Raw genomic sequence first — 26,022 nt, 5'->3', positions numbered from 1 at the left:
AATAATAATAATAATAATACCTGGGATTTATATAGCGCTTTTCTAAGTACCCAAAGTCGCTTTACATGTAGAGCCCAATAAAACACCCACCCGTCCGTGGGAAAAATTTTCAAGCGTTGACGCAGCTACTTTTTATGTTGATTTAATAAAAATAAATAAAAAAATGCAAATACAAATAATTATTATTTTATTTATACCCAGGCCTGGCCCTAACCAATCTGGCGCCCTAGGCAAGATTTTAGGTGGCGCCCCCCACATCGACAGTGAAGTGTATATACTCACGAGAAACCGAATAGCTTTGTCTTTGACCTTTTTTTTTTTGCTTAAAGAAAGCAAATTAACATATTATATGAGAATGTTATGTTATGATTATCTTTAACCGAATCACAGCAGTGCTCAAATTAAAAAACAGCATTCAGCACTCATGTGATATTGCTTAATTAACATTAATGATGTGCACTTTAACAACTAGGCTTACAACTATACCTAATATATAAAGGGGTGGAAAAGTGACTATTACCTGCAGGGCAAACATTAGCTAACCAGAAGGCAATAACAATGTAAACAAAAAACACCTGCTTAAAAGATCTAATACAAATGTCCCTGAGGAATGTAAGGTGGGAGTACTGTAATTATCAATCAATCAATCAATCAATCAATGTTTATTTATATAGCCCTAAATCACAAGTGTCTCAAAGGGCTGTACAAGCCACAACGACATCCTCGGTACAGAGCCCACCTAACGTTACATTATTATTTTCCATAACAATTTAGCCCCCTCCACAATATTAACCCGACGTTAAAACAGAACTAGCTATTTATTGATTAGCAATTGCCGAATCATGTAACATCAGCTTAATGCTAAAAAGCCAGGTTACTATCACATTCTGTAACAGACAAATAATTTAATGTAGGCTAACGTTACCTACCTGCTACCTCTGTCTTTTTCTCGTTTCTCCTCCTCTTCTTTTCTATTTTTTCTTCCCTGGGCACCTGACAGTTTTGGCCGTTTTGACATCTTGTGTTGATTTTTTGATATGGGAAGGGAGGGGGCGCAATAATAATACATTTTCTATTAAATAGGCTTTACTTTGCATTTTAATTAACGTGGGATTATTTTTTGTATTTAGAAATAATAGTACCAACTTTTTTTTATTTTTTCCTCCAACATTTGTGGCACTGGCGTGGCGCCCCCTGATAGACGGCGCCCTTAGCATTTGCCTATACGGCCTATGCCACGGGCCGGCCCTGCCGGTACCTATCGATCCACGGACCGGTAGTTGGGGACCACTGGTGTAGTTCACAAATAACAGTGACATGGCCACCAGTTCCACTGTATCTTACCGTTTTAAATAGAGATGTCCGATAATATCGGACTGCCGATTTATCGGCCTATCAATGCTTTAAAATGTGATATCATTGGTAATTATCGGTATCGGTCTCAAGAAGTAAAATCTATGCCTTTTTAAAACGCCGCTGTGTACACGGACGTAGGGAGAAGTACAGAGCGCCAATAAACCTTAAAGGCACTGCCTTTGCGTGCCGGCCCAGTCACATAATATTTACGGCTTTTCACACACACAAGTGAATGCCATGCATACTTGGTCAACAGCCATACAGGTCACACTGAGGGTGACCCTATAAACAACTTTAACACCGTTACAAATATGCGCCACAGTGTGAACCCACACAGCGGTTCTTTGAAGCCTCGTAAAATCAAAATCGTAGCAGTTATCAAAACTCTTTCTTTAACTTTTAATCAGAAGGGTTCAATCTCTCTCCTGTGCTAGTTTGAAGCCGACACAACAAACGTGCTCAGAGGAGATAATGTTTGAAAAAAGGTGACAGGTTTTTACAAAAATTTTGTTTTGAAGGGGTAATTGCCAACTTCCTGTGGATTTTTGCTGAAGGATGTCAATTAATGAAATGTAGGTCTAAGTGAGACCTACATAGAGGTTCTTGTTTCATGTCTCTACGACATTCTTACCGGAAGTTACAAGCAGTTTTGTCTGTGTTTTCTTCCTACGAGCAGTTTTGTCTGTGTTTTATTCCTAGGGGGCGCTAGAGCGCAATTTTGAGTTTTGGGGTTCGGTTTTTTTATTAGATCGCAATTTCCGCCAGTCCTGATGTGTTTGTCCAGTTTGGTGAGTTTTGAAGTATTTTAAAGGGGGTCAAATTACAGCTCAAAGAGGCAAAAATGAGTGTTTTTATGAAACTTTTGTTTTGAAGGGGTGATTGCCAACTTCCTGTTGATTTTTGCTGAAGGATGTCAGTGTATGAAATCCTGGTCCAAGTCAGACCTACATGGAGGTTTTTGTTTCATGTCTCTACGACATTCGTAACGGAAGTTACAAGCAGTTTTGTCTGTGTTTTTTCCTAGGGGGCGCTAGAGCGCAATTTTGAGTTTTTTTTTTTTTTTTTTTTTTTTTATTAGATAGCAATTTTCGCAGGTCCTGATGTGTGTGTTACATTGTTACATTGTTTAATGCATCCAGCGGGGCATCACAACAAAATTAGGCATAATAATGTGTTACTGTATACATCGGTATCGGTTGATGTCGGAATCGGTAATTAAGAGTTGGACAATATCGTCAAAAAAGCCATTATCAAACATCTCTATAGAACTGGTTCCATTACGACACTGAGTGTATAAGATAGTGTAAACAAGACAAGAAATGACCCTACAGAGAAAAGTATGTGTCCTAAAATCTGCAGCTCGAATCAAAGAGAAGTATTTGGGAGCAAAGATCCTGACTTGACTTCCCAGTCGGAGACTTTGAAGTGTGGAAGCGGACTTGCAAATGAAAGCGAGGCGAGCGAGCGAGCGAGGGAGGATCACTCGGGGCCTCAAACGACTTCACAAGCTTCCGCGCCGTCTGCGCTCACTCCGAAGCCGCGAGCGTGTGAACTTCATGCAGGACTTTCAGCATCTTCATTTGGATACCTTTTTATGTAACGGCTCTTGGTAAGACGACATGAGGCTTCCCCCGAATTGGTATTCTCACAGCTGTGCCAGTCCAGAAGTCGGAATACAAACTTGGTTGTGAGGTCTCTGTTTGTTGTGGATACCAATGCACTGCAAACACTGAAATCTAAGATGAAATATCTCAAATAAGGGTTTTGATTGATTGATTGATTGATTGAGACTTTTATTAGTAGGTTGCACAGTGAAGTACATATTCCATACAATTGACCACTAAATGGTAACACCCCAATAAGTTTTTCAACTTGTTTAAGTCGGGGTCCACTTAAATTGATTCATGATACAGATATATACTATCATATATACTATCATCATAATACAGTCATCACACAAGATAATCACAATTAATTATTTACAATCAGGGGTGTGGGGGGGTAGGATATGGACATCAAGTAGTGGACATAGAGAGAGAGAGAGAGAGAGAGAGAGAGATAGAGAGAGAGATCAGAAGGCATAAGAAAAAGAAAATGTATCTGCATTTGATTGTTTACATTTGATTATTAGCAATCCGGGGAGGGTGTTAGTTTAGGGTTGTAGCTGCCTGGAGGTGAACTTTTATTGCGGTTTTGAAGGAGGATAGAGATGCCCTTTCTTTTATACCTGTTGGGAGCGCATTCCACATTGATGTGGCATAGAAAGAGAATGAGTTAAGACCTTTGTTAGTTCGGAATCTGGGTTTAACTTGGTTAGTGGAGCTCCCCCTGGTGTTGTGGTTATGGCGGTCATTTACGTTAAGGAAGTAGTTTGACATGTACTTCGGTATCAGGGAGGTGTAGCGGATTTTATAGACTAGGCTCAGTGCAAGTTGTTTAACTCTGTCCTCCACCTTGAGCCAGCCCACTTTAGAGAAGTGGGTAGGAGTGAGGTGGGATCTGGGGTGGAGGTCTAGCAGTAACCCGACTAGCTTGTTCTGAGATGTTTGGAGTTTAGATTTGAGGGTTTTGGAGGTGCTAGGGTACCAGGAGGTGCATGCGTAATGGAAAAAGGGTTGAACGAGAGTTCCCGCCAGAATCCTCGAGGTGCTTTTGTTGACCAGAGAGGAAATTCTGTAGAGAAATCTCGTTCGTTGGTTAACCTTTTTGATTACCTTGGTTGCCATTTTATCACAGGAAAGGTTAGCCTCTAGAATGGAACCTAGGTAGGTGAACTCATCTTTCCTGGTGATAACAATATCACCCACTTTTATGGTGAAGTCATTGACTTTCTTGAGATTGATGTGGGACCCAAACAGGATGGATTCAGTTTTACCCAAGTGTATGGATAGCTTGTTGTCAGCGAGCCAGGTGCAAGTTCTACAGAGCTCAGCACTGAGGATTTTCTCCACCTGTGACTTGTCCTTGCCGGATACCAGCAGGGCAGAGTCATCCGCAAACAAAAACAATTCACAGTCGCATGCCGATGACATGTCATTTATGTATATTAGGAACAGTAAAGGTCCCAATATACTGCCTTGGGGGACTCCACAGCTCACCGAGAGGGGGGGGGGCACGGTGCCGTTCACCTCTACCACCTGCTCCCTCCCCTCCAAGTAAGATTGCATCCAGCTCCAAGAGGTTTTGTTAAATCCGATTGCTCTGAGCTTATCCAACAGTATAGCGTGGTTAACGGTGTCAAAGGCCTTCTGAAGGTCCAGCATGACCATGCCGCAGTATTTGCCCGCGTCCACCTCATGTTTGATGTGGTCGCTCAGATAGAGAAGGCATGTGTCAGTGGAGTGGTTAGTTCTGAAGCCGGATTGGAATTTGTACATGAGTTTATTAGTGGCAAGGTAACTATCGACCTGTTCATAAACTATTTTTTCCATTACTTTCGAAATGGAACTGAGAATAGAAACAGGTCGGTAGTTGCCAGGTACCAATTTGCTTCCTTTTTTAAAGAGGGGAGTTACTCTTGCAATCTTAAAATCTTTTGGTACTTGGCCTTGTGTAATTGATAGGTTTATTATGTGCGTGATGATCGGGGCAATGATGGAGGCAGAGTCCCTGAGGAATCTGGAGGGAATATTATCAAGGCCGGTGGCCTTGTTAGGGTGGAGCGCGCTCAATTTTTTAAACACCTCATCAGCTGTGACCATTTCTAATTTGGTTGATATTGGGTGATATTTGCTTATGTTCTGTTTGTATATTGTTTTACTTTCTTTTTTATTCAAGAAATGTTTTTAATTTATTTATCTTATTTTATTTATTTTTTTAAAAAGGACCTTATCTTCACCATACCTGGTTGTCCAATTTATGCATAATAATGTGTTAATTCCACAACTCTATATATCGGTATCGGTTGATATGGGTATCGGTAATTAAGAGTTGGACAATATCGGAATATCGGATATCGGCAAAAAAGCCATTATCAGACATCCCTAATATATATGCATATAAATAAATAGTTGAGGTTTCTGTGGTATATCAGTTATACCGTGCTCAATACCGGCGTAGAGCGGAATATACGTTAGGTCAGGAAAACACACAGAGGCTATATCATCCCTACAAGCCTATTTCGCAGGTTTTCCTGCTCGTCAGGGGATTTATAAACCTGCGAAACGGTATGTATGTATGTATATATATATATACAGTATATATATGATTCTGGTATTCAATTCTGACAACCCCACTGTTTAATACTATAATATAATACTTCAATACTAACTAGCAGACTATTTCCCCCAGGAAACATCCCAGTAATGATTTCTACACTGAAACTATTATTTGCTGTGATCCCAGATACCATGGAGGAACTCTTGCAGCATCTGGGTCACGCTTTGAGGGCTACCGCCGTGTTTGGATCCTTTCTAGTGCTGCCAAAGAGACGTCAGGTGAGCACAACCTGACTTACCCTCCACTATGTCGGTAGCAGACCTCCCACGCGCTACAACTTCAAATCCTGCAGGTCAGCGAGGTCCTGTGGACGGGTGGGTGGGTGTGGGGCTTTCAAATCCTTTAGAAGAGTGAGCGAGTGTCATTCAGTCACGACATTCACCACACCAGAGGGTTTGTTTACTTAACTGCAGAGAGCCCATGATGTCTATTTTCATATTTGTTACTCACAATACCAAGATTTTGCAGAATTTTCTCGAAAAAGTACTCATTTTAACACGTTAGCCAATGCTAACGATGTTAGCTCGATTACATTATGATAGCATTAAAAAAAAAAACCCTCCTACAGACATCACACATGGGACGGTTTAGGAAGTGATAATAGTTTTAGTTACGTTGGAAAACTTACAAACGTTGCTTGGAGTGATAAATAAAGAATCTAGGGTAACATATTCTAAGTAACAAAGACTTAATTTAGAGTTATTTGGACACTAGGGGAAAATATTCTAAGTAACAAAGACTAAATTTAGAGTTATTGGACACTAGGGGAACATATTCTAAGTAACAAAGACTTAATTTAGAGTTATTTGGACACTAGGGTAACATATTCTAAGTAACAAAGACTAAATTTAGAGTTATTGGACACTAGGGGAACATATTCTAAGTAACAAAGACTTAATTTAGAGTTATTTGGACACTAGGGGAACATATTCTAAGTAACAAAGACTTAATTTAGAGTTATTTGGACACTAGGGGAACATATTCTAAGTAACAAAGACTAAATTTAGAGTTATTTGGACACTAGGGGAACATATTCTAAGTAACAAAGACTTAATTTAGAGTTATTTGGACACTAGGGTAACATATTCTAAGTAACAAAGACTAAATTTAGAGTTATTTGGACACTAGGGGAACATATTCTAAGTAACAAAGACTTAATTTAGAGTTATTGGACACTAGGGGAACATATTATAAGTAACAAAGACTACATTTAGAGTTATTTGGACACTAGGGGAACATATTCTAAGTAACAAAGACTACATTTAGAGTTATTTGGACACTAGGGGAACATATAACATATAAATAAAGAATCCGTGCGAGTAAAAACGCTACGGACGGTCACACTTCCGGTTCGACAGGAAGTACATGCAACATGCAGTGAGCGAACTCGTCCAAAGATGGCGCCATAGCACAAACAATAGCACCTTTTCAGTGTCTCTGTGGGTGTTGAAAAGTATTTTGAACTGAATGACTTAAACACCAGGTGGCAGATATCAGAAAAAAGTTGTACACATTATTCATGTATTGCAAATTTGAGTCATTGTATATTTTGTGACATTTTTACGCGTATTCTGTATCCTACGAGCCTCCTGTAGGCAGATGTTGAAAATGAGTAATAAATACAAATAAATGAATACATAAAAATGGTTTCACGCAAAACATCATGGCCGTCAGCGAAGAAAAAAAAAATCATAAATCAGTAGCACCATTTTATAAGCCGCAGGGCTCGAAGCGTGGGAAACAAGTAGTGGTTTATAGTCCGAAAAAAATAAGGTTTATTTCACAGGTGATTCCAGTAAATCAAGAAAGTGTAACTGCAGTTTCCTGGTCTTGATGTTCACCGTGGTGTTTTTTGCTACACAATCAAAATAGTTGAAACCTTTCATGTGCGACATTAAGTGGCGATTTTGAACACAAACGGCGCTCCCTCACAGGACATAAATAGCATTTGGTTTTTGCAATGTACCTGCTATGTCCATATCAAATAAATAAATACATAAAAATGGTTTCATACAAAAACATCATGGCCGTCAGCAAAGAAAAAAAATCATAAATCAGTAGCACCGTTTTATAAGCCGCAGGGCTCGAAGCGTGGGAAACAAGTAGCGGTTTATAGTCCGGAAAAAATAGTTTATTTAATAATAATAATAATAATAATAATACATTTCATTTGTAAAAATCACTTTAAATTGAGCAAACAACCTCAAAGTGCTACAGTGTATTAAAAAAAATAGTAATAATAAAAAGATAATAAAAATTAAAAAAAAAAAAAAATAGAACAGCCTAATAGCTAGAACTAGGATGCATATACTGTATCTATAAAAAGGCTTTTTTAAAAAGGGTTTTTAAGCCTTTTTTAAAAGCATCCATTAAAATCATAAATCACTAGCACCGTTTTATAAACCGCAGGGCTCGAAGCGTGGGAAACAAGTAGCGGTTTATAGTCCCAAAAAAATAGTTTATTTAATAATAATAATAATAATAATAATACATTTTATTTGTAAAAATCACTTTACATTGAGCAAACAACCTCAAAGTGCTACAGTGTATTAAAAAAAATAAAATAAAAAGATAATAAAACTAAAAAAAAATAAAAACTAGAACAGCCTAATAGCTAGAACTAGTATGCATATACTGTCTCTATAAAAAGGCTTCTTTAAAAAGGGTTTTTAAGCCTTTTTTAAAAGCATCCATTGAAATCATAAATCACTAGCACCGTTTTATAAGCCGCAGGGCTCGAAGCGTGGGAAACAAGTAGCGGTTTATAGTCCGAAAAAAATAGTTTATTTAATAATAATAATAATAATAATACATTTGTAAAAATCACTTTACATTGAGCAAACAACCTCAAAGTGCTACAGTGTATTAAAAAAATAAAATAATAAAAAGATAATAAAACTAAAAAGAAATAAAAACTACAACAGCCTAATAGCTAGAACTAGTATGCATATACTGTCTCTATAAAAAGGCTTTTTTAAAACGGGTTTTTAAGCCTTTTTTAAAAGCATCCATTAAAATCATAAATCACTAGCACCGTTTTATAAGCCGCAGGGCTCGAAGCGTGGGAAACAAGTAGCGGTTTATAGTCCGAAAAAAATAGTTTATTTAATAATAATAATAATAATACATTTTATTTGTAAAAAAATCACTTTACATTGAGCAAACAACCTCAAAGTGCTACAGTGTATTAAAAAAATACTAATAATAAAAAGAAAAGAAAAAAAAGAAAAACTAGAACAGCCTAATAGCTAGAACTAGTATGCATATACTGTATCTATAAAAAGGCTTTTTTAAAAAGGGTTTTTAAGCCTTTTTAAAAAGCATCCATTAAAATCATAAATCACTAGCACCGTTTTATAAACCGCAGGTCTCAAAGTGTGGGAAACAAGTAGCGGTTTATAGCCTGAAAAAAATAGTTTATTTAATAATAATAATAATAATAATACATTTTATTTGTAAAAAAATCACTTTACATTGAGCAAACAACCTCAAAGTGCTACAGTGTATTAAAAAAATACTAATAATAAAAAGAAAAGAAAAAAAAAGAAAAAGAAAAACTAGAACAGCCTAATAGCTAGAACTAGTATGCATTTACTGTATCTATAAAAAGGCTTTTTTAAAAAGGGTTTTTAAGCCTTTTTTAAAAGCATCCATTAAAATCATAAATCACTAGCACCGTTTTATAAACCGCAGGTCTCGAAGCGTGGGAAACAAGTAGCGGTTTATAGCCTGAAAAAAATAGTTTATTTAATAATAATAATAATAATAATACATTTTATTTGTAAAAAAAATCACTTTACATTGAGCAAACAACCTCAAAGTGCTACAGTGTATTAAAAAATAATAATAATAAAAAGATAATAAAAAATAAAAAACTAGAACAGCCTAATAGCTAGAACTAGTATGCATATACTGTATCTATAAAAAGGCTTTTTTAAAAGGGTTTTTAAGCCTTTTTTAAAAGCATCCATTAAAATCATAAATCACTAGCACCGTTTTATAAACCGCAGGGCTCGAAGCGTGGGAAACAAGTAGCGGTTTATAGTCCGAAAAAAATAATTTAATAATAATAATAATAATAATACATTTTATTTGTAAAAATCACTTTACATTGAGCAAACAACCTCAAAGTGCTACAGTGTATTAAAAAAATAATAATAATAAAAAGATAATTAAAAAAAACAAAAAAACTAGAACAGCCTAATAGCTAGAACTAGTATGCATATACTGTATCTATAAAAAGGCTTTTTTAAAAAGGGTTTTTAAGCCTTTTTTAAAAGCATCCATTAAAATCATAAATCACTAGCACCGTTTTATAAGCCGCAGGGCTCGAAGCGTGGGAAACAAGTAGCGGTTTATAGTCTGAAAAAAAAAGTTTATTTAATAATAATACATTTTATTTGTAAAAATCACTTTACATTGAGCAAACAACCTCAAAGTGCTACAGTGTATTAAAAAAATAATAATAATAAAAAGATAATTAAAAAAACAAAACAAACTAGAACAGCCTAATAGCTAGAACTAGTATGCATATACTGTATCTATAAAAAGGCTTTTTTAAAAAGGGTTTTTAAGCCTTTTTTAAAAGCATCCATTAAAATCATAAATCAGTAGCACCGTTTTATAAACCGCAGGTCTCGAAGCGTGGGAAACAAGTAGCGGTTTATAGCCTGAAAAAAATAGTTTATTTAATAATAATAATAATAATAATACATTTTATTTGTAAAAAATCACTTTACATTGAGCAAACAACCTCAAAGTGCTACAGTGTATTAAAAAATAATAATAATAAAAAGATAATAAAAGATAAAAAATAAAAAACTAGAACAGCCTAATAGCTAGAACTAGTATGCATATACTGTATCTATAAAAAGGCTTTTTTTTTAAAAGGGTTTTTAAGCCTTTTTTAAAAGCATCCATTAAAATCATAAATCACTAGCACCGTTTTATAAACCGCAGGGCTCGAAGCGTGGGAAACAAGTAGCGGCTTATAGTCCGAAAAAAATAGTTTATTTAATAATAATAATAATAATAATACATTTTATTTGTAAAAATCACTTTACATTGAGCAAACAACCTCAAAGTGCTACAGTGTATTAAAAAAAAAAAAATAATAAAAAGATAATAAAAAAAATAAAAAATAAAAACTAGAACAGCCTAATAGCTAGAACTAGTATGCATATACTGTATCTATAAAAAGGCTTTTTTAAAAAGGGTTTTTAAGCCTATTTTAAAAGCATCCATTAAAATCATAAATCACTAGCACCGTTTTATAAGCCGCAGGGCTCGAAGCGTGGGAAACAAGTAGCGGTTTATAGTCTGAAAAAAATAGTTTATTTAATAATAATAATAATAATAATACATTTTATTTGTAAAAATCACTTTACATTGAGCAAACAACCTCAAAGTGCTACAATGTATTAAAAAAAATAAAAAGATAATAAAAATAAAAAAATAAAAAAACTAGGACAGCCTAATAGCTAGAACTAGTATGCATATACTGTATCTATAAAAAGGCTTTTTAAAAAAAGGGTTTTTAAGCCTTTTTAAAAGCATCCATTAAAATCATAAATCACTAGCACCGTTTTATAAACCGCAGGGCTCGAAGCGTGGGAAACAAATAGCGGTTTATAGTCCGAAAAAAATAGTTTTTTTAATAATAATAATAATACATTTTATTTGTAAAAATCACTTTACATTCAGCAAACAACCTCAAAGTGCTACAGTGTATTAAAATAATAATAATAATAAAAAGATAATAAAAAAATAAAAACTAGAACAGCCTAATAGCTAGAACTAGTATGCATATACCGTATCTATAAAAAGGCTTTTTTAAAAAGGGTTTTTAAACGTTTTTTAAAAGCATCCTTTAAAATCATAAATCACTAGCACCGTTTTATAAACCGCAGGGCTCGAAGCGTGGGAAACAAGTAGCGGTTTATAGTCAGAAAAAAATAGTTTATTTAATAATAATAATAATACATTTTATTTGTAAAAATCACTTTACATTGAGCAAACAACCTCAAAGTGTTACAGTGTATTAAAAAAAAAAAAAAAAAAGATAATAAAAACCAACAAAAAAAAAACTAGAACAGCCTAATAGCTAGAACTAGTATGCATATACTGTATCTATAAAAAGGCTTTTTTAAAAAGGGTTTTTAAGCCTTTTTTAAAAGCATCCATTAAAATAATAAATCACTAGCACCGTTTTATAAGCCGCAGGGCTCGAAGCGTGGGAAACAAGTAGCGGTTTATAGTCCGAAAAAAATATGGTTTATTTCACAGGTGATTCCAGTAAATCAAGAAAGTGTAACTGCAGTTTCCTGGTCTTGATGTTCACCGTGGTGTTTTTTGCTACACAATCAAAATAGTTGAAACCTTTCATGTGCGACATTAAGTGGCGATTACGAACACAAACCGCGCTCCCTCACAGGACATCAATAGCATTCTTGTCGGCGTTCAAAGCCCCCCCGACCGTAGTGGTTTCCTATAAGCGATAAAAACGTGGGCAATTACGAGTCGTAAACTTTGACGAGATGCTGAGTGTGTCGCCGCCGCTCACGATGACAGAAAAACTTGCGACGTGCGAGACTCGATCAGACGGCGTGGAGCAGAGGTCAAAATGAAAGCACGTGGCGCAGGGATTTGCCTCGCTGGAGGAGTGAAGCTGGCGCGGCGCGTTGTCGGGTAGATTTGGGATTCATGCGCGGACGAAAGCACTCCAGCCTTCAGATGCGCGAGTGTGTTTTCCCGTGTAAGCTGATCTTCACAAGTCTGGAGGAACACAAAGGAGCCTCTCTGGTTCCTCGGGGCCAGGAGTGCCCAAATCTGCTGCCTCCCAGACGCAGAGTGAAAATGTGCTCAACGACTTGAAGTGTTTTTCCAGGGTTTATACTAGAGATGTCCGATAATATCGGCCGATAAATGCTTTAAAATGTAATATCGGAAATTATCGGTATCGTTTTTTTAAATTATCGGTATCGTTTTTTAAATTTTTTAATTTTTAATTAAATGAACATAAAAAACACAAGATACATTTACAATTAGTGCACCTACCCAAAAAACCTCCCTCCCTCATTTACAATCATTCACACAAAAGGGTTGTTTCTTTCTGTTACTAATATTCTGGTTCCTACATTATATATCAATATATATCAATACAGTCTGCAAGGGATACAGTCTGTGCTTCCTACATTATATATCAATATATATTAGGGATGTCCGATAATGGCTTTTTGCCGATATCCGATTTTCCGATATTGTCCAACTCTTTAATTACCGATACGATATCAACCGATACCGATATCAACCGATATATACAGTCGTGGAATTAACACATTATTATGCCTAATTTGGACAACCAGGTATGGTGAAGATAAGGTACTTTAAAAAAATAAAATAAAATAAAATAAGATGAATAAATTAAAAACATTTTCTTGAATAAAAAAGAAAGTAAAACAATATAAAAACAGTTACATAGAAACTAGTAATTAATGAAAATGAGTAACATTAACTGTTAAAGGTTAGTACTATTAGTGGAGCAGCAGCACGCACAATCATGTGTGCTTACGGACTGCATCCCTTGCAGACTGTATTGATATATATTGATATATAATGTAGGAACCAGAATATTAATAACAGAAAGAAACAACCCTTTTGTGTGAATGAGGAGGGAGGTTTTTTGGGTTGGTGCATTAATTGTAAGTGTATCTTGTGTTTTTTATGTTGATTTAATTAAAAAAAAAATTGTTTTTTAAAAACAAAAAACGATACCGATAATAAAAAAACGATACCGATAATTTCCGATATTACATTTTAACGCATTTATCGGCCGATATTATCGGACATCCCTAATATATATCAATACAGTCCGCAAGGGATACAGTCCGTAAGCACACATGATTGTGCGTGCTGCTGCTCCACTAATACAGTGGTTCTCAAATGGGGGTACGCGTACCCCTGGGGGTACTTGAAAGTATGCCAAGGGGTAAGTGACATTTTTTTTAAATGTCTGTCAAAAAGAACTGTGAAAAAAAATGCAACAATGCAATATTTAGTGTTGACAGCTAGATTTTTTGTGGACATGTTCCATAAATATTGATGTTAAAGATTTCTTTTTTGTGAAGAAATGTTTAGAATTAAGTTCATGAATCCAGATGGATCTCTATTACAGTCCCCAAAGAGGGCACTTTAAGTTGATGATTACTTCTATGTGTAGAACTCTTTATTTATAATTGAATCACTTGTTTATTTTTCAACAGGTTTTTAGTTATTTTTATATATTTTTTTCCAAATAGTTCAAGAAAGACCACAACAAAAGAGCAATATTTTGCACTGTTATGCAATTTAATAAATCAGAAACGGATGACATAGTGCTGTATTTTACTTCTTTATCTCTTTTTTCAACCAAAAATGCTTTGCTCTGATTAGGGGGTACTTGAATTAAAAAAATGTTCACAGGGGGTACATCACTGAAAAAAGGTTGAGAACCACTGCACTAATAGTACTAACCTTTAACAGTTAATTTGACTCATTTTCATTCATTACTAGTTTCTATGTAACTGTTTTTATATTGTTTTACTTTCTTTTTTATTCAAAAAAATGTTTTTAATTAATTTATCTTATTTAAAAAAAAAAAGACCTTATCTTCCCCATACCTGGTTGTCCAAATTAGGCATAATAATGTGTTAATTCCACGACTGTATACATTGGTATCGGTTGATATCTGTACCGGTTGATGTCGGTATCGGTAATTAAGAGTTGGACAATATCGGAATATCGGATATCGGCAAAAAGCCATTATCGGACATCCCTAGTTTATACCAATTACTGTCAATTCCAGACAATAAGCCGCTACTTTATTCCTACACTTTGAACTAGAGATGGCCGATAATATCGGACTGCCGATATTATCGGCCGATACATGCTTTAAAATGTAATATCGGAAATTATCGGTATCGGTTTCTAAATTATCGGTATCGGTTTCAAAAAGTAAAATTAACGCCTTTTTAAAAACGGACGTAGGGAGAAGTACAGAGCGCCAATAAACCTTAAAAGGCACTGCCTCTGCGTGCCGGCCCAGTCACATAATATCTACGGCTTTTCACACACTCACAAGTGAATGCAAGGCATACTTGGTCAACAGCCATACAGGTCACACTGAGGGTGTGCGTATAAACAACTTTAACACTGTTACAAATATGCGCCACACTGTGAAGCCACACCAAACAAGAATGACAAACACATTTCGGGAGAACATCCACACGGTAACACAACATAAACACAACAGAACAAATACCCGGAACCCCTTGCAGCACTAACTCTTCCGGGAGGCTACAATATACACCCTTCGCTACCCCCTAACCCCCCACCCCCTGTAACAATGTAACAAGGAAAACCTTGTTACATTGTTTAATGCATCCAGCGGGGCCTCACAACAAAATTAGGCAAATGGATGGATGGGAATTTTCAAACATTTCTCTGTCCTGTCCATATTGAACTTGACTTGATTCGACTCAATTTGACTCGATTCCGTTTGAATTTGATTTGACTTGACAAGGTTCCAATCGACTCAACTTGATTCAACTCAATTGGATTTGACTCAATTTGATTCGATTCTATTTGAATGGACTCAATTTCTTTAGACTCAATTGGACTCGATTCAATTCGATTGGACTTACCTCGATTCAAATTAATTCGCTTTCCATTTGATTGGACTGGTCTTGATTCGACTCAATTTAACTCGATTCCGTTTGAATGGATTTGACTTGACTCAATTCGAATCGACTTGATTCAACTCAACTGGATTTGACTCAATTTGATTAGATTCTATTTGAATATACTCGATTTGATTAGACTCAATTGGACTCGATTCAATTTGATAGGACTTGACTTGATTCGAATTCCTTCGATTTCCATTTGCTTGGACTTGACTTGATTCGACTCAATTTGACTCGCTTCCGTTACAATGGATTTGACTGACTCCATTCAAAACGTCTTGATTCAACTCAATTGGATTTGACTCAATTTGATTCGATTCTATTTGAATATACTCGATTTGATTAGACTTAATTGGACTCGATTCAATTCGATAGGACTTAACTGGATTCGAATTCATTTGATTTCCATTTGATTGGATTTGACTTGATTCGACTCAATTTGACTCGATTCCGTTTGAATGGATTTGACTTGACTCGATTTGAATCGAATTGACTCGACTTGATTCAACTCAATTGGATTTGACTCAATTTCATTCGATTCTATTTGAATATACTCGATTTGATTAGACTCAATTGGACTTGACTCGATTCGAATTCATTCGATTTCCATTTGATTTGACTTTGCTCGATTCGAATCGACTTGATTCAACGCAAAAGGATTTGACTCAATTTGATTCGATTCTATTTGAATGGACTCAATTTGATTAGACTCAACTGGACTCAATTCAATTCGATTGGACTTGACTCGATTCGAATTCATTCGATTTCCATTTGATTGAACTTGACTTGATTCGACTCAATTTGACTCGATTCCGTTTGAATGGATTTGACTTGACTCTAACCGACTCGACTTGATTCAACTCAAATGGATTAGACTCAATTTGATTCGATTCTATTTGAATGGACTCAATTTGATTCGACTCAATTGAACCCGATGCAATTTGATTGGACTTGACTCGATTCAAATTCATTCGATTTCCATTAGATTAAACTTGACTCGATTCTGTTTGAATGGATTTGACTTGACTAGGTTCGAATCGACTTGATTCAACTCAAATGGATTTGACTTGATCTGATTCGATTCTATTTGAATGGACTCAATTTCATTAGACTCAATTCAATTCGATTGGACTTAACTCTATTCAAATTAGTTTGCTTTCCAATTGATTGGACTTAACTTGATTCGACTCAATTTGACTTGATTCTGTTTGAATGGATTTGATTCGACTTGATTCTAATTGACTTGTTTCAACTCTATTTGATTTGACTCAATTTGATTCGATTTCGAGTATTGATTTTGAATCGAGAATCGGTTTGAATCAAGAATCGATTCTGAATCGTTACCCCCAAGAATCGAATGGTGTGGCGCCCAAAGATTCGCAGCCCTGATAAATAATAGGAACGGCCCCAACAAAGCAACAAAGAGAGCTGACTCCATCCTAGGCTGCCCACTAGCTCTCAACCAACGCCCAGTCCGGGCGGATGAGCCAGAATCCGTCCAGGGAGGCCAGAGTGTTCAAAACCTTCTCATTCAGCTCCGGGACGCTCGTCCATCTTGACGGAGCCTCCCTATTTTCTCCGGTCTCTCCAGGCGGACTCCGGTGTCTTCTGGTGCAAACATGGCCGTGTCCAAAAGGCTCCCTCTGAGGTGGATCCCAAAGCTCACAAAAAAGCGCCAAGAAGCACCAGAAGGGTCATCAAGATGGCGTATAATTAGGGAAATGTGTAAAAAAATCAAGCCAGGAAAGCAAGAGGATCAAGGGGGGACACTTGAGGTACACCACAAAAGACTCCATTGCTCAGATACTACACCAGTTGTTCAAAACAAAGTCTCAGTGACACAGCGAGACGGTTTGCAAAAAGGAAGGACTTCAGAGGAGAGGTTTATGTGGCTCGGGAGCCATTTTCCTCTTGGAAATGAAAGGCTTAGCCTGATAATACTTCCTGGTAATGATGGCTTTGCACTGGCAATGGACCACTTTGGTCTGGGAGAATGTGCTGCAAACGTCTTTTAAGTCCGTATATCCAACCTGGCCAACTTTAGTCTGGGTAATGTGCTGCAAACGTCTTTTAAGTCTGTATATCTATCCTGGATGACTTTGGTCTGGGAGAAGGTGCTGCAAACGTCTTTTAAGTCTGTATATCCATCCTGGACGAATTTGGTCTGGGAGAATGGGCTGCAAACATCTTTTAAGTCCATGTATCCATCCTGGACGAATTTGGTCTGGGAGAAGGTGCCTTTTAAGTCCGCATATCCATCCTAAACAGCTTTGGTCTGGGAGAATGTGCTGCAAACGTCTTAAGTCCGTATATCCATCCTGGACAACTTTGATCTGGGAGAATGTGCCTTTTAAGTCCATTTATACATTCTGGACAACTTTGGTCTGGGTAATGTCCTGCAAACGTCTGTTAAGTCTGTACATCAAATCCTGGACAACTTACAATGGCATACTTTTTGTAATGTTTCAGTTTCACAGATTCCTCCGTAAATTCACCAAAACATCGCTGTGAAGTTATTAAGTCTGTTTAACTGATTGTAGAGCTAGCTGGGAGTTGACCACTCCTCTTATTGAGTCTGTTTAGCTGATTGTAGAGCTAGCCGGGAGTGGACCACTCTTCTTACTGAGTCTGTTTAGCTGATTGTAGAGCTAGCCGGGGGTGGACCACTCTTCTTATTGAGTCTGTTTAGCTGATTGTAGAGCTAGCAGGGGGACCACTCTTCTTACTGAGTCTGTTTAACTGATTGGAGAGCTAGCCAAGAGTGGACCACTCTTCTTACAGAGTCTGTTTAGCTGATTGGAGAGCTAGCCGGTAGTTGACCACTCCTCTTATTGAGTGTGTTTGGATGATTGGAGAGCTAGCTTCCGCAGCTAGTGGGTCCTACGCAAATGGATTCTTCATTCATCACATTTGTAAGTTTTACAATATAACTAAAACAATTACTACTTACTAAAGCGTCACATGTGTGATGCCTGTAGGAGTGTTTTCATGCATATTTGTACATGCCATCGTAATGTAGGCTAATGTAAGCTAGCGTCGTTAGCATTAGCTGATATGCTAACACATTTACGAGTGTCTGTGTTAATATTATTAACTTACATTCTTTTTGTATTGTTTCAGTTTCACAAATTCCTCAGTAAATTCACCAAAACGTCACCGGGGACTTATTGAGTCTGTTTAGCTGATTGTAGAGCTAGCCGGGAGTGGACCACTCCTTTTACGGAGTCTGTTTGGATGATTGGAGAGCTAGCTTCCGCAGCTAGTGGGTCCATGACGATGACTTCTGTTTTGTTTGATCAGCCGTTTTACTGTCATGTTACAAACATTGTTTGGAAACAATTAAGGTATGTAAATAAACTTTTACTAAATTGTACCGGTACAGTGTTTCCCATAAACTGCCAAGATACCTGTGGCGGTGGGAGCGTGGCTATGGGCGTGGTCACCATGACATCATCGAGTAATTTGCATAATTTACTACAATGATATGATTTTCTCTAAAAAGGCTCAAAAAATGTATACTTACTAATTAATAATAACAGTTTTTTTTTTAAACGTCCATCCATTTTACAATATAATTACAACACTTTATGTACATATTTATATACAGATTTGAACAATAAGTTATTCACTGAAATATATTTATTAATTGTGGTTCTTACAAAAAATATATCTTATAAAATATAAAAGCTAAAATGTCTCTTAAAGCTCTGCCCCTTTAATTAGTGCATACTAAATAATTTAACTTTAGCCTACTACTACAACCATATTATTTACCAGCAACATAAAGTGAAACAGAGGCAGAGGTGTCCTGCCACAGTCAGTAACAAATAAACAGAAAACAGTAGTGGTCAAATACAAATAAGGCAACAAGAGAAGTATCCTACACTTCTCTTTTGTAAAGTAAATCTGAACAGCCTATATGGGCATTTACATCAACTATATGATTTGCCTGAGAAGCTGGACAGGACAAAAAATAAAATAAAATTAAAAAAAATAAAATTAAAAAAAATAAAAAATTAAAAAAAATATTTGTGGCAGACGTAATTCTTTCGTGGCGGGCCGCCACAAATAAATGAATGTGTGGGAAACACTGCGGTATATGTCCGCGGCTTATGGTGCGGTGCGGCTAATATATGTAAAAGTATAAATTTTTTCTAAAATTTGCTGGGTGTGGCTTGAATTCCGATGCGCTCTATAGCCCTGAAAGCAGGGTAATTTTATCATTGTTTTAGTCAACGTGCATTTGTTTTGATACCTTATCGTCCTCCGTTAGTCAGGGGAAATAGCTAACTAAGACGACAATTTTTAGCCAACAAAGTTCCCACTCTTTAGAATTCTGGCGGACAGACTGCGGCAGTGACATATCTGGCAGCTATAGCTAACTTTAGCGAGAGAATATAGAAACATGTTTGGATTCTTACTGCGTGGTGCATGTTAACTAACCACCGCACGCAATTACAGTGACAACCATGGCGGCAGAGTGGAATCAAGCCCGCGGCCGCTCTTTCAAACAAAGGCGTGTCAGAATTGAATTTACGACAGGCAACAAATTAAAGAAAGGAGCATTTAGTCATGGAAGAACAAAGTCAAAAAGGGAGCGACAAACAACAACAAAAACAGATGCCCTGGTAATGGGATCCAGTCTGGGTTGTTGCTTAGAGACAACGGGGCCCAGAAGATTTGGCTGCGGTTCTGCACAGAAACACTTCTCCTCCCCTCATCCGCCACCCTCTTTATTCCCCGCACTGCTGCGGTTCCTCTGACGCTGGCAGGCCGGGGCCAAATGAGAACCAGACCCCCTTCGCCCCGCTATTGCCTATTTCTCCCTGTGGCTTTTTTGTTTTCAAAGAAAAAAAACAAAAAAACCCAGAATGCTCTCCAAAAATAGACGTCGGGCTTGCGTGCCAACGGGTTCTGAAACGTTTCTTCTCCCCCTCCCTTCCTGCTCGTCACGCAAGGAGTCAGGAGAAAAAAAACTGGACTGGTAGGAGACAAGGGGGTCAGTGGCGGGGGGGGGGGGGGGGGGAGTTCTGCTTGGACTGTTTGCACAAGGTATTGAAGGAAGCCGAGCAAGGAACATCCCTCTAAGGGAAGACACTTCCGTGCAAATGAAGACTTTATGGCTAATCCAAGCATGACAAAAAAGGATCGCTAGATTTAAGTTGGACGGTAGCCTTGACTTCCTCGGAGAAAAGCTGAAATGAAAGATTCCTAACATAAACTCATCACCTCGTGGACCGATCTGCCACATGATATAACGTCTCGGACGCACCATCGGCGCCTCGTCGACTTTTGAAGCCCGGCGACCAAAGGCGCTTTAGAGCGCGGCGCGATGTCACGGAGCTCCGCACCATGTTAAATCCATTACGTCCCCCCAGTCCTTTTAGTCATTATGCCTTCAAGGCTGCAGGAGCCGTCGACTTCTGAGGAGCGCCGACGGCTTGTGGAAAATGTGGACGACGAGGGTAAACGTTTCGGGCTACCTCTTTAATGACAGGGGGAGGGCGGGGGAGGGGGTGCTCACTCCAACCAGATATCGCAAAATACTCCTTCAGTCCAGATTGGAAAGGAGGACTTCTAATTTTCATCGAAACGTCATCCGGCAAGACATGTAAGAAAAGCAGAGGACCGAGGACGGCGCCTTGAGGAACACTACAGCATGAATACCAGTGACGTGCGGTGAGGTTCATGGCTGGTGAGGCACTGACTTCATCACAGTCAGATTTACAAACATATGAACCCTAAAGCGTATCTTATTCACTATGTGATTGGCAGTAGTTAATGGGTTGTGTTTAAAAGCTCATACCAGCATTCTTCCCTGCTTGGCACTCAGCATCAAGGGTTGGAATTGGGGGTTAAATCACCAAAAAAAATTCCAGAGCGCGGCGCCGCTGCTGCCCACTGCTCCCCTCACCTCCCAGGGGGTGATCAAGGGGATGGGTCAAATGCAGAGGACACATTTCATTACACCTAGTGTGTGTGTGACAATCATTGGTACTTTAACTTTACACATACAAACTGTAGCACACAAAAAAGCACATTTAATTAAAAAAAACGTTATTATGGTCTTACCTTTACTTATAAATGAAGTCCATGCGCCGCTGTTGTGCTGGATTAATGCACCGCCTGACGGGAGTGTTATATCAACTAAAGCCCACACTTAAACTTTCCACGTGCAAGATTGAATCTATTTAAAAAAGTTATTTAAAAAGAAGCCAAAAAGTGCAAAAACAATCATCTTCGTGTTGGAGGAGTTGTGAATGAATGAAATATGAAATCCGTGCTGCAGTCTGCAGGTGTACCTAATGTTATGGCCCTGCGGTCATTCACAACTCCTCCAACACGAACATTATTGTTTTTGCACTTTTTGGCTTCTTATTAAATAACTTTTTTAAATAGATTCAATCTTGCACGTGGAAAGTTTAAGTGTGGGCTTTAGTTGATATAATACTCCCGTCAGGGGGTGCATTCTACGGCGGGGGTGCATTCTCTCTCTACCACCAGGAGGCGGGATTACTGCGAGCCTAAGTGTCAAATTTGAGCCGCATTTTTTTAAACGTAAGAAACTGCCATTCTTACGCCACACACACGTACACCACCCCCCATCCAACGCTCTCAAACTTGAATCCCTTAGGGGCGATGGATGGCTGACTGGCGCTTATACTCCGTAGCTCCCACTCCCTTCCCTCTGTTGCAAGTTTTGTTGATTCTATGTAACATGCTTATGTGTGTTATGGCTTTCGTTCCTTGGCCTCAGTCTGGACTCCATCCCTGGAGTCCAGCCTTTGACTGAATATCTTACGTTTACCTGTTTCTCACCTTTTTTTTTCTAAGGGGCGCCGGAAGTTGTCAGACCCGTCAGCGATCCTTTTTCTGTCTCCCTGTAATGTTTGTCTGATCTTGAATGGGATTTTGCTGAAAATCTCAATTTACTCTCTGGGATTAATAAAGTACTTCTGAAATCTGAAACCAGATATCGCAAAATACTCCTTCAGTCCAGATTGGAAAGGAGGACTTCTATTTTCGTCAAGTCATGTAAGAAAAGCAGAGGACCGAGGACGGAGCCTTGAGGAACACCACGGCATGAATAAAGAATGATGACAGGAGGGTTTTTTTTAAGCCGGGGATGACAAACATGCGGCCCGCGGGCTAAGTGTCAAATTTGAGTCGCATTTTTTAAAAGTAAGAAACTGCCATTCTTACGCCACACACACATACACCACCCCCATCCAACGCTATCGACGCTTGAATCCCTTAGGGGCGATGGATGGCTGACTGGCGCTTATACTCCGTAGCTCCCACTCCCTTCCCTCCGTTGCAAGTTTTGTTGATTCTATGTAACATGCTTATGTGTGTTATGGCTTTCGTTCCTTGGCCTCAGTCTGGACTCCGTCCCTGGAGTCCAGCCTTTGACTGAATATCTTACGTTTACCTGTTTCTCACCTTTTTTTTTCTAAGGGTCGCCGGAAGTTGTCAGACCCGTCAGCGATCCTTTTCTGTCTCCCTGTAATGTTTGTCTGATCTTGAATGGGATTGTGCTGAAAATCTCAATTTACTCTCTGGGATTAATAAAGTACTTCTGTATCTGAATCTTCTCAATGTGTCCACTGGATGTCGGAATAGCAATTCTGTCAGGCAAGCAAATAGTCTAGCAAGTATACCAAGCAAGAGGTACACGGTAAAGCTGTGACTCCTCCCCCTCAAGCCAACGTCAAACCAACAGGAGTAAATGAAACACTTCAAATGTTGCACAGTCATACCAAAGACTATAAAAATCGGACCTATTACCTCCCTGCTTGGCACTCAGCATCAAGGGTCGGAATTGGGGGTTATATCACCAAAATTATTCCCGGGCGCGGCAAACGCTGCTGCTCACTGCTCCCCTCACCTCCCGGGGGTGATCAAGGGTGATGGGTCAAATGCAGAGAATAATTTCACCACACCTAGTGTGTGTGACAATCATTGGTAGTTTAACTTTAACATTGATAAGTTCTGTGAAAATATAGCAGTAAATATAGTAAAATAGTAGTTTTTATTCATGCTTTATTTTGTGTTTTGTTCCATCCTAGACGGGCTGTGACTTAAAGTTGAATTGCTTTGTAGATGCACTGAAATGAAGTCTAAGTTCATGGTGTTTTTGAAAACCGCACCAAGTTTTTCCTCAGGATTTTCAGCTAACTTGATGTCAAGACGTGGTCTTCGCTTACTGCGGGGTCGTTCTCCCGGGAAGGCAAACGGACGACTCCGGACAGGACTTGCAGGTAGGAGCATGATTTAATTTTAAGAAACACTCAACGAGGTACAAAACAGAAAACAACCCCGAAGGCAAGCGTGCCTATCGCATGCGGAAGCTAAGGCAAAAACTTAGGGCATGAAACTATAGACATGAACCTCACAAAACTGTGGCATGAAACAACTAGCATTAACTATGGCATAGAACAAACAAAACTGTGGCATGAAACCAATACGAAACTGTGGCATGAAACAAACCCGAAACTGTGGCATGAAACAACTAGCATTAACTATGGCATAGAACAAACACGAAACTGTGGCATGAAACCAATACAAAACTGTGGCATGAAACAAACACGAATCTGTGGCATGAAACAACTAGCATTAACTATGGCATAGAACAAACAAAACTGCGGCATGAAACAACTGGCATTAACTATGGCATAGAACAAACAAAACTGTGGCATGAAACCAATACGAAACTGTGGCACGAAACAAACACGAAACTGTGGCATGAAACAACTAGCATTAACTATGGCATGGAACAAACACGAAACTGTGGCACAAAACCAATACGAAACTGTGGCATGAAACAACTAGCATTAACTATGGCATAGAACAAAAACGAAACTGTGGCATGACACCAATACGAAACTGTGGCATGAAACAAACACGAAACTGTGGCATGAAACAACTAGCATTAACTATGGCATAAAACAAACACGAAACTGTGGCATGAAACCAATACAAAACTGTGGCATGAAACAACTAGCATTAACTATGGCATAGAACACACACGAAACTGTGGCATGAAACCAATACGAAACTGTGGCATGAAACCAATACGAAACAACTAGCATTAACTCTGGCATAGAACAAACACGAAACTGTGGCATGAAACTAATACAAAACAACTAGCTTTAACTATGGCATGGAACAAACACAAAACTGTGGCATGAAACCAATACGAAACTGTGGCATGAAACAACTAGCATTAACTATGGCATAGAACAGGGGTCTGCAACCCGCGGCTCCGGAGCCGCATGCGGCTCTTTGACCACTCTGATGCGGCTCAGCTACATACATGCCGACCCCCCCTGATTTTCCCAGGAGATTTATGGATCTCAGTGTCTCTCATAGATTGCTCCCAGGGAAAAAAATAATCCTATTTCCACACAAATTTCCAAACAAAAGGGCGTGCCCTAATTGCACTACAGTGATTGTCCTCTATAGCATACAGCGTGCCAGTTCTGTCACATGTTGCATGTTGTTATTACTTGTACACACAGGAGACAGCAAAGCATACTTACTCATCAGCCACACATCTTACACTGACGGTAGCCGTATCAAACAACTTTAACATTGTTACGTTACAAATATGCGCCACACTGTGAACCCACACCAAAAAAGAATGAAAAACACATTTCTGGAGAACATCTGCACTGTAACATAACATAAACACAACACAACCATTACCCAGAATCCCATGCAGCCCTAACTCTTCCGGTCTGGATTATACACCCCGCTACCTTACAACCCCCCCCACACATCAAACCCCCCCCCCCCCTCTCCTTGCGTTGGTTGAGCGGAAGAGTTAGTGCTGCATGGGATTCTGGGTATTGGTACCGTCAGTGTAAGATGTGTGGTTGCTGAGGTAGTACGCCTTGCTGTCACTTACGTGGACAATCTGGAACTGCATTCTACGTGGGGTCAACAGGTGCGCTGTTAGGCCAGCCTGTAGAGGGCGCAAAATGCAGAGTCATCACGCTCTGATATTTGGGTGTCTCCCGTTAAAAGTGAGAGGATTGGCAAGTATGACGCCATCAAGCGTCATTCGTTCAAAACTCGCGGGCTGCGCTAACATCAAATGTCCACATTAAAGTGCGTGCCGGTGCGCGTGTCGGAGACCCCTGGTTAATATAGCACAAAGCATTTAAGCTCTGTATGCAGTGTTTTTCATTTTAAATTGTACATTTTTTTTTGTGGCTCCGATCACTTTCTTTAATTTGTGAAACTTGCCAAAATGGCTCTTTGAGTGGTAAAGGTTGCCGACCCCTGGCATAGAACAAACACGAAACTGTGGCATGAAACCAATACAAAACTGTGGCATGAAACAAATACGAAACAACTAGCTTTAACTATGGCATGGAACAAACACGAAACTGTGGCATGAAACCAATACGAAACTGTGGCATGAAACAACTAGCATTAACTATGGCATAGAACAAACACGAAACTGTGGCATGAAACCAATACGAAACTGTGGCATGAAACCAATACGAAACAACTAGTATTAACTATGGCATAGAACAAACACGGAACTGTGGCATGAAACCAATACGAAACTGTGGCGTGAAACAAACACGAAACTGTGGCATGAAACCAATACGAAACAACTAGCATTAACTATGGCATAGAACAAACACAAAACTGTGGCATGAAACCAATACGAAACAACTAGCTTTAACTATGGCATGGAACAAACACGAAACTGTGG

This window comes from Entelurus aequoreus, linkage group LG10 (genome assembly GCF_033978785.1).
Source record: "Entelurus aequoreus isolate RoL-2023_Sb linkage group LG10, RoL_Eaeq_v1.1, whole genome shotgun sequence".
Classification (NCBI taxonomy): domain Eukaryota; kingdom Metazoa; phylum Chordata; class Actinopteri; order Syngnathiformes; family Syngnathidae; genus Entelurus; species Entelurus aequoreus.
This window is presented reverse-complemented; position numbering follows the sequence as displayed.